At 35.0% G+C, this 17627-nt stretch overlaps 1 pseudogene; it reads left to right on the plus strand.

The window, feature by feature from the left end:
- The first annotated feature begins 1609 nt into the window (after positions 1–1609).
- On the plus strand, positions 1610–17103 carry LOC121102308 (annotated as a pseudogene).
- Positions 17104–17627: the final 524 nt, after the last annotated feature.

A 17627-nucleotide genomic window follows, 5' to 3' on the forward strand; every position in this document is an offset into this window, starting at 1 on the left:
TACTCTGACAAATATCTTTATGTCATTGTCTATATCACTAAATTAGTGAAGCTTTGCTGAAAAATATACCATATTCTAATTTTAAAAGTAAAGCATTATCATTGAAAATATTCTGAATTTATATTTTATTCAGAGACATGACTGCATAATGAATTATTTATGCTTATCTGTTCAGATACATTTTTACTTTTTATTAACATACACGTAAAGCGGAAAATATTTCTGTCATAAAATAAGTTTTATCATAGAAATTTATAATGTCAAAGTGTACATTTACTATTATAATTATAGTGAGGTTACTAAAGTAAAAATGTAGCCATGGAAAAATATTTTGAAATTACATATTTCTGTAAAATTATTTAAGTAGTTGAAGTAGTTCTTCAATATTTAAATGATAATTAGTTTTGTTCATTAAATGAACTACTGCATACTCACAAATAAGTATACGCAATGTGATGAAAAAAATTCATTGATATTATAAAATCAGAGTATAATGAATAATACTAAAGAAATACTCATAAATAGTACATTTTATTATAAATTCTTGGTAAATGATGTCAATAAAACCACAAAAAAGTTTTGGAAAGAGCAGGATTTTAAATGACTCACAAATATGTGTAGTAATGTGCTACTCTTGGACATATTATTAAGTGCTATCTTATGTTACATAAATATGTACCACTTAACATTATTTATTATAAATTTAATTTTATATGTTTACAATTTTATTTAAGCATTGTCAATATTGGATAATATTTTATTTTTTAGAGATGAATACATCTTTAACTTATAATTTTTATTAAAAATCTGAGTCTATATAGCAGAGGAGGAAAATAATCACTAGATATATGTTTACATTTTTTCATGAGAGAAAATGATATCTATTAATAACAAACATAAATTAAATAGAAGCTATAATATGTTGACATGGTTTTGAATTAATAGCACTTCATCCTTTCTCAGTTTTCTAGACTTGGTTATAGGGGGACCTCAGTGGAAGAAGAAACCATGCATATTATCCTCTTAAATAAAATTAAAAATGTATAAAATAATACCATTCCTATAAATGAATTTAAGGCATTTGGTAGTTCAGTTTTAATGACAAACATTAATTTATCAATTGTTTTCTATAAGAAAGTGTTTTCTTAAGTACTCTATATATTATTTCTTAACATAGAAACAAAGAGAAATTTAAATTTTCTACCATGATAAACATTGATATCTAAGAATATCTTTTTCAATTGTTACCCAAAATCTTTTTTTGTGTTCATAAGTGTGTTAGTTTTATTATGCCCAGAAATAAATTAAATCTGTATATCTAAAACAAGATTAAAAAAAAAGATTAAAGACAAAGCGGTACAGATTTCTTTAAAATGTGGAGTTTTTAACATTATAAACTACCAAACATACAAATTGCTATTAACCGTCTTTTGTATGTAAGAGCTGTCAAAATAGCTCTCCTTATAATTAAAGCCAAAGTTCTCCACTCTAAGACTAGGATAAAACACTAAATTAATACATGACTAATATATTAAAATTTGATGAATAAAATATACACTTAATCTCACTCAGTTTTGACGTGGAGCTGCATGGGGCGAGCCAGGCAAGAATGGCAAGAAGCCTGGAATTGTGTCACCACTTGAACAAGTATTCCCAAAGGTGAAAAATATAAAGATGAGCTCGGAAGACGGTGACGAAGAGGTGCCCTCCGCTCCCTGTGGTGCTGTCCTTGCCTGAGCGGGCTGGCCACACAGTGCTGAGCGACTGACTACAAGGAAGAGGTAAAGTACTTAGGTCTCCGTTAACATACATACCAAGGTACTTGAATGCCTCCAGTAGGAATGAGATTCTGCACTTTACAGACGGCGCAAAGCCCACTGGCTCCCCAATACTCGCGCAGGAGCACGGTGCTGTGATCAGCTTGTTCGCCCGCAACGCGAAGCTGGTCGGGAGGAACCAGAAGGACACCATTGCAGGGTCCCCCACTTCCGGGATGAAGCCTTGCATCTGGCGGTCCTGTAGGCAGCCCAGGACCATTTTCCCAGAGTCCACGCGCGCCAAGTTCTAGGGGCCTCACCTCAGGCTCCCTGTCAGAAAAGCAGTTGAGGCCTGTGAAGGCCGGCTGCCTGGCAATCCTAGCTGCGGAACCGGGGTTGCTGCAGAAGAGGGGTGCTCCCTGCTCAGCCAAGTCTTCCGGATTGTTTCCACGGAGTCCACCGTCGACTTTCTGGGTAGAGCGTTGCTTTATTGGGCCTCCACATCCACCCACCACCTGTCCCTTCACAAAAACTGACATTCTCTCACAAAAGTGGACGTGAAGGATCCTTAGGAGGCGGAAGCCAGCTCTTTCTCTTTCGCCGAGTCCACACACACAGGTTGGGTCTCGCGCCGGCCCTTCTGCAAGCTGAGGTCTCCTCACTCTGGGACCAGCCCTGAGCGTTCTAAGCGCCATTGCTGCCGAGGGACTGCAGGGCTGCATGCTGACGGGGCGCACCAAGCTTTCGCCGCAGAATTCCAGCAAGGGGCCCACCAGGCTCTCACTGCAGGGTTCCGGCAAGGCGTCTCGCGGCTGCACGAGGAGCGCGAAAGGGCCTCAGGCCCCGAACTCGGCATCAACATGAGGCAGCTCTCCAGGAACAAGTCCAAGTTCGGACTGCTGCCTCCGCAGCCCTTCCTCCTTGAGGAGGACAGCCAGCAGCCTAACTTCCTGGAGACCATCTGAGCTAAGGACGGCCGCGGCATCTTCACGGTAAGAGATGGCCTGAGCGGCTCGCCGTCCCCACCCTCGCGCTTCCTGGTTGTCTGGCCTTCTTGGGGAGAGGTCTCTTGGACCTCTGTGCGTCTGCCCTTTTTCTCTCTCTGGGCTGGGCCGGGAACAAGGGGCATAGGTAGTCCTCTACTGTAAAGGAGCAGGTATACATCAAAAAACAGTTTGTCAAGCAACGTAAAATGATAATTCATCTTGTCATCATATTAGGCGACACTATACAGATATTTTCATTTTCTGCTGGATTGACTGAAATATTCTTTGTCCTGACATCTCCTTATAGAAATTATTTCTTATTACAGCCTACATAAAATATTTTGCAAACATATAAGACTACATTTTTTAATCCATTTGTTGAACAAGAATTCATTGAATGTTAATTATGTGTAAGGGTGGGTTCATTTAAAATAATTTTCTGATAGTCCCATAGATAATATCACAACTATACATATACAGTTGTTGACTTTTTCATTGACTAACAATTTAGGTAAGACTATCACAACTCTTTATTTCCAAGCTAACTGATGAGAAGTCAATAAGATTCCTAAAATGTAGAATTTATTTATTTATTTATTTATTTATTTATTTGATGGGACTAGGCAGGTGACGTTATAGCGAAAGTGTCTTGGGTCCATAAAAAAGTGATTGTACTAGTTCAGACCTTGCACCAATTAATACATGAACAAGAGAAAGGTCCAAATTAGTCTTTTAAATCATGAAAGAGTTCATGGAACTATGTAACTGAACATTTTATAATTGGCTTCAGTCTGTGATTGTGACCAGAAGAGATTCACAGAGTGGAGAAGGTATAAAGTACATCTACTTTTCTTTACTGAGATTCCTTTCGAAATCAGAAAATTTATGATAATCTATCATCAACTAGGAGGAAAGGCTTTTTATTGATACTTCTATTAAGATCTACTAAGGATCTTTTTCCTCTCCCAAATCAAGCCAGGTAATTTTTTTCAATAAGCAAAACTGTTATTCCCTGGAGGTCCCTTTCCACAAAGGGCCTTCTATAAAATATTCTGAATCTTCCGAAGGTGAGACAGGTCATGGCTTGGGAGGAATGACAGATAAATGAAATTCATACCAAAGCTCCATACTCCTATACCTTGACTCAAGTCCCCTGGAAAATTATATAAGTCATCATCCCCGCTAGCACAACATGTTCTTATTCTTACCTGTACTGTTCATTTGGACCAGCAGTTCCCCAGATTGGCAAATTCTAAAGAGATGGAAGCTGGGGAAAACTCTGACTTCTTTCAATGTATCTATAATAGTTATTTCTTCTTCTGATATTATTTTCTGTAGATAGTTATCTTCTGGTATGGATACATTTCTATATTTATAATAGAAATTTCTACTTCTATATGGTTTTGAATTAAGAAACTTGTTTATCTAATATTGAAGTGTTTGCTCTTTAACTTTTGCTTTTATGTTGACATTTCAAGTCATCTAAAGTATTGATTTTCAAAAATTCTTCTACTTCTAAGACATTCTGTAATCCTTTCATTGACCAGTCTGAATCATGCAGAAAATAGATTTGAACAAAAGTAAAAGAGCTACCTGTACTTCAGTGCCATGACAAATCAAGCCTTGGCCATAGATTACACAACTCCAGCTAATCCTAAAATGAGAGCTATGCTGCGTAAGAGAGCTTGGATAGAGCCATGTATTTAGCACAATACAAATTCACTATAACTATTAGGAAAAAAATTCAAAGGTCGTAGTGAATCCATAATGACAGAATAACATCATGGGTCCTTTACAGAGGACAGCGCACACCATAAGTCTATGTTAGAACGTCAAATTGAGTTTTTATTTAAAATTTCACTGTTACAAACTAACTTCTCAGTTTTCTTAGTTGGAGATTTTTAAAATAATTTCTTGTTTAGTAATACTATTTTGGAATAACTGCGAAGGTTAATTTAGGCCACTTTACTATTAGCATGAAGAATCAATCCATCAAAAGATTTTGAAAATGCGATAAAAACAATTTCATTCAATAAATAAGAAAACTCATATTCAGTGCATAAACTGAGGGAGAACAATGGTAAATTTAAAGTCAATAGTTTGGACAAACATATGAGAATAAAAATTAGCATCAGTCGGTTAAGCATCTGCTCTTGGCTCAGGTAATTATCCCAGGGTCCTGGGATTGATCCCTGCATCCGGCTCCCTGCTTGGTGGGGAGTCTGCTTCTCCCTCTCCCTCTGCTTTTCCCCCTGCTTGTGCGCTCTCTCTCTCTCTCTCATAAATAAATACAATCTTTAAAAAAGAAGAAAAATTTAAAAATGAAATAATAAAAAAGCATGGTAAATGGCAAATAAATAATATGCACAACTAAGTACAAACCTAGTTTTAATGACTATATGCCTAAAGTTTTAAATACTTTTTTCAAGAATTCTTATTTTTATTTTGTTCCATGCTTACATTTCAGAACTAATACAACAAAACCAAATAAGATTTTTGACTACAAAGATTCACTGTTTCACCATGATTTTTTTCTTTAATTTTTTTAAAGATTTTATTTATTTATTAGAGAGAGAGAGCAGGAGCAGGGGGAGGGACAGAGGGAGAGAGAGAAGCAGACTCCCTGCTGAGTAGGGAGCCCTATGTATGTGTGTGTTGGGGGGGGAGGGCGGTGGTGTTTGATCCCAGGACCCTGAGGTCATGAACTGAGCTGAAGGCAGATTCTTAACCAACTGAACCACCCAGGTGCTCCCCACCGTGATGTTTTCTAATCAGAAGTCTGAAAATATTCAAACTATTCCAGGTGATAGCAGAAAGTGACAAAATTAGAAAACCAAAAATGGTAGACTGTCTTGCAAGTGATTTTAGATGCTGCTCTATTTTTTGCCAGAAATAAATTACCTTTTCAGAGATCATATGGAGTTACTCAAAACTCAAATGCTGGGATGCTTCCTAATTTAGCTAATTTAGATGGCATTATAATAGTCATATAGCTAATGATGTACATAAAGATAAAAAGTGATCTGTTTCTATGTGTTTAACACAAATTCAAAAGAAATATTAAATGATCCTAAGAAACCAGGTTAGAGCTGAAAGACAGTTGATATAAAAAATTAAATATTTTTCCTTGCCTTTTAACTGAGAGAAGTAGCACATCATGAATAAATTTAACAGACAAAAAGGTATGTTCATGTTATGAACGCTGCCATCAACACAGAAGAAAGATTTTTTCTTTCTTTTTCTTCAAGTTTTTATTTAAATTCTAATTAGTTAACATACAGTGTAATATTAGTTTCAGGAATAGAATTTAGTGATTCATCGCTTACATATAACACCCAGTGCTCATCACAAGTGCCCTCCTTAATTCCCATCACCCGTTTAGCTCATCCTCCTGCCCACCTCCCCTCCAGCAACCTCAGTTTGTTTTCTATAGTTAAAAGTCTCTTATGGTTTGCCTTCTTCTCTCTTTTTTTCTTCCTTCCCCTATGTTCATCTGTTTTGTTTCTTTTTCTTTTTTTTAATGTTTTTTTATTATATTATGTTAGTCACCATACAGTACATCCCCGGTTTCCGATGTAAAGTTCGATGATTCATTAGTTGCGTATAACACCCAGTGCACCATGCAATATGTGCCCTCCTTACTACCCATCATCTGTTTTGTTTTCTTAAATTTCATGATATGAGTGAAATCGTATGGTATTTGTCTTTAACTTATTTTGCTTAGCATAATACACTCTAGCTCCAACCACATCATTGCAAATGGCAAGATTTCAAGATTTCATTCTTTTTTATTCATATACATATATGAATAAACACACACACACACACATACACACCCCACATCTTCTTTCCTATTCATCAGTCAGTGGACATTGGCCTCTTTCCATAATTTGGCTATTATTGATAATGCTGCCATAAACATCAGGGTGCACGTGCCCCTTTGAATCAGTATTTTTGTATCCTTTGGGTAAATACTTAGTAGTGCAATTGCTGGGTCATAGGGTAGTTCCATTTTTAACTTTTTGAGGACCTTCCGTGCTGTTTTCCACAGTGGCTGAACCAGTTTGCATTCCCACCAACAGTGTAAGAGGGTTCCCCAGAAGAAAGATTTTTTTTATTGCATTTAAAAGAAAAAAATAGGCATGATGTACCTTAGGTAATTATTAGTTTTAATAAAATAAATTTTTAGAGTGGCTTACAATTCAGGGATATACTGTTTAAGAAAGCAATGAACAAAACTGAATAGAGAGGATAAAATGAAACTAACATATGAAGGAAAAGTTATCTAATAAAAATAAATTCAAAACAAAAATATCAATGCGAACTAAAAAGAACATCTAACATAATATATGTCACATAAGAGCATTAATTTACTAAGTAATATAGCTTTTATGGGCTCTAAATTAGTGAAATGAGGACGAATCTGAAAACTGCACAATCATAGGAGATAACTTTAAATACTATCCTCAGAAAAAGGTAGGCAGAGTTAAAATAAATGAAGTCGTAGAGGACAAATGCAAAGTTTGGACTGTCATGCACATAAGAAATCCCAGGAAAAGCCATATATGCAGTCCTGAAAACGAACCATTAAGTTCCAAACAGGAAACATTTTACAACACATGTTCACTGACCGGAATTCACTGGTGTTAGAATTAACAACAAAGTGGTGGCCAAAGGAAAATAAATCTTCCCATTCAGATATTTAATGTAAGAAAAGGCAAAAGCCAAATATTTATTTAATGCAAAAATGAAATCAAAACATACATTGAAATGTTTAGAAACAAGTCAAACTATATTACAAAGCTTGGGTGAAAATGTATAAACTTAAATGTTTGTTGAAAATTATGAAAACAAAATTATGTATGTATGTGTATATATGTGTGTGTGTGTGTATATATATATATATATATATAAAACCATGTGCCTCAAAGTTTGGTATACATATATACATATATATCTATATGTATATAAGAAATATATATTTGTATGTATATTTAAATATAGGTACATGGTCACATTATTGGCACTTAAGTGTTGAATGGATAAATTAGACTAAAGAGCACTCACTGTAGACAGAAAGTACAAGAATGTTAATACTTAAAGTTTTATATTGGTAGAGAATAACACACATATAAATTTTGGAGTTTTGAGAAAGTTCATTTTCGTGTAAGTTTCCGAGAGGATAATTTCACAATATAGAGGCATAACAGGGAAAGCTGTGTTAATTTTCTGTTTTTTTTTATTGAAAAGTGAGTATAATATTAATGATAATAGTCACTGCAATGTATTCAGTAATAAACTGAACCATACAATGTACTTATTCCTGTATATATGATCTTTGATTTAGTTTGTTCAGAAATTCCTGAAAAAGAAAGTTCATACACATCTAGAAAAAGACTGATTGTCTTATGATACAGGTAGCAATCCAAACCAGTTTTAAGCCTGTTTATTCAATAAGCAAAAACTTTCCTTACTGAGTATACTTTTCCATACTGACCAATTAATTACAGCTCCTCATTTATCAAAGTTAGCCAATCACAGACTTACTCCAATAGATACACCTCTGAGTGCCAACCAATTAGCAATTAGTAACCAATTAGTCTTACCTGAGTAATCATGCTTCTACAGATTGTGTCATCCTACTGATGCATTTGAAAGTCCACTGATGCCCAAATCTTACTCTTCCTAAAAAAAATTATATAAGATGAGCAATTTGTTCTACTCAGATTCAGAAACTATACTTATATGACATAACTCTTGCTTAATATAATAAGCAATAAATTTAGCTTCATCTTCTTATTTCAGATACTGAGTAGTGGTCTCATTATCTTTTGACATTCCTAAGCCATGTATTTTTTTTTAAGATTTTGTTTATTTATTTGAGAGAGAGAGAGAGAGCTAGAGAGAGCATGAGTGGGGGTGGGGGAGAGGGAGAAGCAGACTCCCCGCTGAGCAGGGAGCCAGATGTGGGGCTCAATCCCTGGATTCTGGGATCATGACCCAGGCAGACGCTTAACTGACTGAGCCACCCAGGCACCCCTATTATATTCATTTTTACAGAAAAGAAAAATGAGGGTCAGAAAAGATAAGCAACTTGTTTCAGAGATAATACTATATCAATGTTGTAACATTGCTCATATTTTAAATATAATTACTTAATCACTCTAATATATTGATATGGGCATGTCCTTGATAAATGCACTTTATCTAGGATTTCTAAAGAAGGATATCCAGTCACCAAATCATTTAAAAGGGTGAAAAACAACAAAACAGAGGAAGAGATAGGAATAGAGGGACGTATCAAAAAAACATAAAAAAAAAAAACAGAAGACATCAAAATTAGAAATAAGTATATCTATTATAAAAAAATAAAAAACAGAAGACATCAAAATTAGAAATAAGTATATCTATTATAAAGACTTATAAACTAAAAGTGAAATGCTTTCAGTTTTTCTTTAATAACATATGCAACCACAAAATACTTATAAAAGACAAACTTGATAGGTTAAATAAGTGATGGGGATTGAGGAGTGCACTTGTTGTGATGAGAACCAGGTGTTGTATGGAAGAGTTGAATCGCTATATTGTACACCTTAAACTAGCATTATACTGTATGTTAACTAACTGGAATTTAAATTAAAAAATTAAAATAAAATGGCAAAATAGTCATAGTTGGTGGATAGAATGAAATAATAAAATTGAAGTGAATATTAGTTTGACATCATTAGACAATTTGTGTTAATATAAGATAAAAATCTCAATAAAGATATTATAGTTATGAATATTCAGTTAAAAACATCACACTAAGGAAATATTTTTAAATCTCAGGAGGAAACTGAAGGTACATATTTCAGATGAGTTTTTATACACTAATAGGTATGAAAATGATACATGGTTAATTAACTGATAATTTAATATGATATGCTTTCTGTAAATTATAAAGGAAAAAAGGTGTCTAGAGGATTTTTTATAAAATATAATTGGGGTTTTTAATAAACTTTAATTGGATACATAGGTTTTCTCTATACACAATTCCGATAAAAAAATAGTGAATGTATATTAAAAAGGAATAAATCTGCAAGGATTGATGTATGAAGCATGTAGAGATGACCACAGATGACAAATGTCAACCAAGTTTGCAAGAAGAAAAGTAGATGTACACATAATAAATGATAAAGGGTTTATGTATATGTCCCTGCCTGAGAAGTGCCTGAATGAGTGGCTAGTGGGTAGAGAATGGTCCAAGAATCTTGTCGATTCCTTCCACAGAATTCCTTAAAAATGCTCAGTGATTTAGGGCCAATGTACCATTCTGAAAATATATGTGCGAGGGAGAGTTGCTGGAAGACTGCTTGAAAGTGTATGAAGGGAATTGATAAACCCTGTCACTACCTTATCAAGGGAATGTCTTCCTCCACTCCTGCTGAAAAGAAATTTACTTCTTAGGAAAGGGGAATCAGCAAAATTGTCCTGGGCCTACTAAATCCTGATGAAGGTGGGAAGAGGTGCCTTATTTCATGAAACTCTTTTTTCTCACTAACTCACTAACCACATTAAGCCAAATTTAGAGTTCTCTTCCGGAAATGGGCTGCAGATAGAGATGTTGGTGTAGATGGAGGGGAAAATGGCTGCTCCATATAAAGCAGCCTGATCTCACTGTATACAGTGGATTTAAAGGCCTATCTGTTGACAAACTCTATTCACACATCTGAGCTTTCTATCAGGTTTTTTATAAGAATGCTAGTTTATAAGAATGAAAAAATAATCACAAAGAATCATCAGATGTTGAAGGAACACCTAAAAAAAAAAAAAGACATTGAAACAGCAATAGAAAAGATGCATAACACATTTGAATAATATATAACTATATTCTTGCGTGTATCCTGATAATAAGAATAATTGTATTATTAGAGATTTTACAGCCCTGATTAAAACATGCCTTTTATACCACACCACAACAGAAGGATCATCAACGTATATTTTCACATGGTATGAAAATTCATTGCATAAATTACAGTCATTAAGACCTATCGGATGGAAGTCTCAAGAAAACATTTTCCCATTTTGACAAGTTCATGTTATTCATTATTGAATGATGTATCAGGATGTTTCTGTCAGGTTTGCTAACAATATGTATTATTCTCCTTTGCAATCAATAATTTGACTGGCAGGCAACTGCCATAGAGAGAAAGGACATTTAACTGCTTGTTTTGCCAGGCTACGTCATTTAACTTCATCTTTCAAGCTTTTTTAATATGTCACAGTACAGAAAATGCCACAGAACAGTGCTTCATAATTAGCTTCCTATTTCCTTTTGGTATTTTTGCTTTTATGAGAGGTAGTATTTCTTGTTACAATATGTCATCCTAATACCTTGTAACCTCTTAAAGATTTTAAAATGTGTTTCCTTTTCTACTTTGAGAGAGAGAGGGAGTGTAAGGTATATTTTCAACATAATTAATAATCCCCAGACCCCCAAAATATCTGCCTGTAATTGCCAAATATCAGGTCATAATATTTATTTCCAACATTCATTCAAGTCATGGTATTGTTAGGAAAAACCTTTTTACAGATTGTATGTATCATTATAATGCAATGGGTGAATTATGGTACCATTTTATTTTGCTTGCTCCAGCTCTAACCTTGAACTCAACACTAAGAGGTTCATATTTTGAAAACCATATTAAATTATTTTCCTTCAGGAATTTGATATCAGAAGAAAAAAATACAGGTGTGAAAAATCTATGGCTTATAAATCTGGGTTGATCATAGTTAATGGAGGTTTGGTTTTCCATTAGAGGAACATGTTGTAAATTAAATTGTTCTGAATCATTTATATCTTAGTTAAATGGTAAAACCTTATAAGAAGATGCTGATAGAAGTCATACTTCAAACTAGTAAATATAAAGGTATAAATGAATATGCATTCTGAATTAGTAATATCTTAATATTTCCATCACTACTATCTTAAGGTGAATCATTGTCCTTGTTCATCTACATGACTAATGTCTCCACTGTGTGCTATCCTGGCCCCCTATACACCACTTTTCATCAGCAGCCAGTTTTCTAATATGTTATCAGATCATAAAACTTCTTTCTTTGAACTTACCAAAGTATTTCTACAAACTTTCCATTTAGGTATGCTGTCAGGGTTGAACACTTTGTCTCTGAGGAAATATAGCTGAATATAGTGTGTAATAACCTAGCTGCACTTACTATCAGATGCAAGCTTTCGAGCTTTGACGTAGAACCCCACTCAATACTTCAAAACGTCTGGGTGTTTATTGATTCCAGCTGTGAAGAATACAGTGGCTCTCCATGTGACCACATGTGGACAATCATTGAGCAAACTGGGTATTGACAAATATATCAAATCTGCAAGTGTTTCAGTGTGACAGATAAGAACACACCATGTCAGGTTATCAAGACCTTGAATTACAGCTTAGTAAATACGAAAACTACTGGGATAGCTTGTGGGGGCTCCATTGTATGCCTGGCAGAACTGGAACACATAATAATGAAGGTCTTGGTCCTGCTATAGTTTTATCAGGTTGGTGAGCAATAGTGATGAGCTTGATGCTAATTATGTATGGATACTTCCTGAATATTGTACTAAATCCTAGTGAAACTGAGGCAGATATTCATAAATACAGATACATTTTGTGGAGATGCTGTGTCTACTTTTCTGCTGTCCTGTCATCAAGGATTGGGTTCCATATTCAACAATATACAGCTTGTCAAATTTGACCTTTGGCCAAGCTGGCTGCCTGATCCTTGAACCCTGGACTACCGAAGGGTACCTGGAACCCATGAAGATATTGAGTTGTATTCAAATTACTGTACCCCTTCAGTTTTGTTTTTCTCAAACCAAGTACTTGCTAATGTATCTTACTCATGAACCTGTTCTACAACAGATTTTATCTCTCTACATTTTGGACCCTAACTCTGAACACTTTTTCATTTGCCACTGTTGTCCTTAGTGTCTAGCCCACTATAAACATGGTTGTGGAATAATCAACCCTGCCATATAATGTTAAAACAAATGAACACATTACCTGATGAAGTCCCAATAGTTCATTTTTCTTTTGTTTCCCTGGCTTCTAGAGACATGGCTAGCAAGAAGTTGCTGCAACCGAGTTTGAAGAGGTTGCTGCCTGTGTTCTCCTCTAGGAGTTTGATGAATTCCTGTCTTACATTTAGGTCTTTAATCTATTTTGAATTTATTTTTGTGTATGGTGTAGGAAATGGTGCAGTTTCATTCTTCTGCATGTGGCAGTCCAATTGTCCCAGCACCATTTGTTAAAGAGACTGTCTTTTCTTCCATTGGATATTCGTTCCTGCTTTGTTGAAGATTAGTTGACCATAGAGTTCAGATTCTATTTCTGGGTTCTTTATTCTGTTTCATTCGTCTATGTGTCTGTTTTTGTGCCAGTACTATACTGTCTTGATGATTATAGCTTTGTAATACAGCTTGAAGTCCAGACTTGTGATGGCTCCAGCTTGGTTTTCTTTTTCAACATTCCTCTGGCTATTTGGGGTCTTTTCTGGTTCCATACTAATTTTAGAATTGTTTGTTCAAGCTCTGTGAAAAATGCTGGTGATATTTTGATAATGATTGCACTGAATGTGTAGATTGCTTTGTTAGGATAAAAAGCTTCTGCACAGCAAAGGAAACAATCAACCAAACTAAAAGGCAACCTGCAGAATGGGAGAAGCTGTTTGCAAATGACATATCAGATAAGGGGCTAGTAGTATCCAAAATGTATAAAGAACTTATCAAACTCAACACCCAAAAAACAAAAAATCCAGTCAAGAAATGAGCAGAAGACATGAACAGACATTTCTCCAAAGAAGACATACAAATGGTTAACAGACACATGAAAAAAATGCCCCACATCATTCAGCATCAGGGAAATACAAATCAAAACCACATGAGATACCACCTCACACCAGTCAGACTGGCTAAAATGAACAACTCAGGAAAGAACAAGTGTTGGCAAGGATGCGGAGAAAGGGAAACCCTCTTACACTGTTGGTGGGAATGCAAGCTGGTGCAGCAACTCTGGAAAACAGTATGGAGGTTCCTCAAAAAGTTGAAAATAGACGTGTCCTACAACCCAGCAATTGCACTAACACATATTTATTCAAAGGAGACAAAAGTAGTGATTCCAAGGGGCACAAGCACCCCAATGTTTATAGCAGCAATGTCCACAATAGCCAAACTATGGAAAGAGCCCAGCTGTCAATTGACAGATGAATGGATAAAAAGACGTGGTGTATAGGGGCATCTGGGTGGCTCAGTCAGTTATGGTTTGACTCTTGATTTTGGCTCAGATCATGATGTCAGGGTTGTGAAATCTAGCCCCTCAGCGGGCTCTGTGCTCAGTGCAGGTCTCCCTCCGCCTTTGTCTCTACCCCCTGCACTCTCTCTTTTAATCTTTCTCTCTCTCTCAAATAAATATTTTTTTAAAGAAGATGTGGTATTTATATACAATGGAATATTATGCAACCATCAAAAGAATGTAATCTTGTCATTTACAACGACATGGATGGAACTAGAGGAGATTAAGCGAAATAAGTCAGTCAAAGAAAGACAAATACCATATGATTTCACTCATATGTGGAATTTAAGAAACAAAACAAATGGACATAGGGGAAGGGAGGGAAAAATAAAATAAGACAAAATCAGGGAGATAAGCCATAAGAGACTCTTAACTATAGGGAACAAACTGAGTGTTACTGGAGGAGAGGTAGGAGGAGGAATGGGGTAACTGGGTGATGGGCATTACAGAAGGCACTTGATGTAATGAGCACTGGATGTTATGTGCAACTGATGAATCACTAAATTCTACCCCTGAAATTAATAATACACCATGTACTAACTAAATTGAATTTAAATAAAAATTTAAAAAAATGAACGCATCTCTTTACTTTGAATAAGAGGAAACTGCACAGAAAGTTTATTTGTCCTAAAGAACAGACTTTATTTACATTATCTCTAATGTGAAACCTCCCTATCAAACTATAATCTTGTTTCACTAGATTTTATTTATTTATTTATTTTTAAATTTTACTTATGTCTTTATTTTTTTTATTTTTTTATAATTTTTATTTTGTTATATTAGGCACCATGCAGTACATCCCCAGTTTTTGATGTAATGTTCCATGATTCATTATCTGCATATAACACCCAGTGCACCATGCAATACGTGCCCTTCTTAATACCCATCACCGGCCTATCCCAATCCCCCACCCCCCTCCCTTCTGAAGCCCTCAGTTTGTTTCCCAGAGTCCACAGTCTCTCATGGTTCATTCTCCCCTCTGTTTACCCCCCCTTCTTTCCTCCCTTCCTTCTCCTACCAATCTTCCTATTTCTTATGTTCCATAAATGAGTGAAACCATATGATAATTGTCTTTCTCTGCTTGACTTATTTTTTAAATACAATATCCTTTCAACATGCACTATGGCAGTTTTCAGCATATCCTTTAATTAAACAAAATGTTTGATTCTCAAGTGTTTCGTTTCATGAAATTTTTATTGGCAGTGGTCTTCTTAAGGGAGTCTTGGCATTTTTTATTTTGTATTTTCTTCTTCTTGAGATAAGGTCTTATTTGCTTGGCACATATATTCTGCTCAACTTCAGTTGTACAACCCAGCCAGCACAGCCCTCTCTGACCATGGCAGTGTGCTGTATTGCATTAGGATCTGTCTTCCTCTGATTGTGGAAATCATGCAGTGCCCCATCCCTCATCCATCCTAGCTTCTTATTGTTGGTCATGATTTCATAAATGAAGGCTGCATTCTGTGGAGGAAAAGAAGCTTTGGTTCAGAACAAATCAATGTTTCAGGTATTATATAGCCACTGAGGTTTCCTGTATTCTGTCTTCCTTCAGCCAGTTTCCTGAGGCATTCCTGTTTTTACTTGCTTTTGCAAATATATTAGGATTTCACAAATAAATCAATAGAAATATATCTTCTAGGCACAATAAGAACTACCGGAGGAAAAAAAATAATGAATACAAAATGAAGAAAAACATGGTAATACATATCACCTGTCAAATTAACAAATAATAATCATAATGGCCAATCATAGTGATGATACAGGAGTAAACTGATTGTTGATAGGCTTATAAATTTAAAAAATCCTTTCTGAAAACCTTCCAAAATTCTGCATAAAATATTTTAAAATGTCCAGATCCTTATTTTCACGAAAATCACATAAAAACATTTTAAGAAATATGCAGTGGCCTACGGTCAAATATGTTGGCAATAGCAAACTTATGACCTTCTTAAATGTTCAAATTAAAGGAATGTCCAAATAAGCTAAAGTTGAACTATTCAAAGTGTGATTCTCAGACAGGCAGCGTGAGTGTTGCCTGGGATCATTTTATAAATGCAAATTCTTGGTCTCTATTCCAGACAGGGCCCAGGATTCTGTGCTTTAATAAACTTTCTAGGAAAATCTTACACATATAAATTTTGAGAAGCATTATACCACAATGCATCTTAAAAAATAACCACCTACCAAAATTTAAGTAGTAAATTAATATATGTTTTAAAAAGTCTATGTTGTATCTGCTACCAAATAGTATGATCCTAGTTTTGTAAAGAGACAAAGGTACACATACAAAATATTGGAAAAGATGGCATCAGATGTATGTGGAAAAGACAGATACTTCAATAAAAGAGAAAAAACATTCTTATTTTATAACAAAACAACACTTTACAAAGTATTCTGATAAGTAGAGTTAATGTAAAATTTACAAAAAGTAATAAAAACTAAGAGGAAATTCACTTGTTATAAATTTGCCTTTACATGCACATGCACACACACACACACGCACACACACACACAAACACAAATGCACAGAAAGGAAAAAAGCAAAAAGTAGACCCCGATAAGATCTAATTGATCCAAAATACACATTTATATCCTTAAATTCTGAAAACTAACTTTAAAAAGATAGCCCTATAAATAAAAAGGAAAAGGAAAGAAGATCACGAAAGAGAGAGATAAAAGAATGCAGTAGCATAATGCTGATTAAGCTCCTGCTAAGCATATCTTAATGCAGATAATAACTATAAAATCTGGACCCCTTCAAAAAGTGGGTCTATATGAAGGTTACAACACAGGTGAGTTTCTCATTTTTATGGGTTTTTATTCTTGAGGCTTCTCTTTGTTCTGTGCAGTACGGCTAAGACTGCAATATAAAAGGCAGTTTTTCTGGTTTGAATAGCCAGACATCAGAATTTGGAGAAAGCACAAACACTGAAGTGTGAAGAGTTAAACCGAGAAAGGAAGGAGTTACAGAAGGTGGACCCTGAACCCTGTGCAAAATTATCTGTATTCACTGGCTGACAACAGAATTCTGTAAAAAGCAAACATCTTTCAAAAATGAAGGCAAAATAAAGATGCCTGCAGATTAAAAAAAATTTTTAAACTAAGAATTTTTCACTAGCAGATATATAGTACAAGAAATGCTAAAGGAGGTTCCTCAGGTGAAGGTAAGTGATATCATATAGAAAATCTAATCTTCCTTTGGGATTCCTGGGTAACCTAGTTTGTTAAGCAGCTACCTTCGGCTCATGTCATGATCTCAGGGCCCTGGGATCAAGTCCTGCAACCGGCTTCTTGCTCAGCAGGGAGCCTATTTCTCCCTTGGCCTGCAGCTGTCCCTGCTTATGCTCTCTCTCTAACAAATAAATAAATAAATGAAATCTTAAAAAAAAAAGAAAATCTAATCTTCCAAAAATAATAAAGATGGTTCGTAATGATAAATACTATCAATACATTCTATCAATAGTTTAAGGAATACACAATATCAGTTATACACAAATCTGTGTAAAAAATATAGGAAGAAGAAACACTTCTCAATTCATTTT

This window comes from Ursus maritimus, unplaced genomic scaffold, assembly GCF_017311325.1.
Source record: "Ursus maritimus isolate PB19 unplaced genomic scaffold, ASM1731132v1 scaffold_13, whole genome shotgun sequence".
In the NCBI taxonomy this organism is placed as follows: domain Eukaryota; kingdom Metazoa; phylum Chordata; class Mammalia; order Carnivora; family Ursidae; genus Ursus; species Ursus maritimus.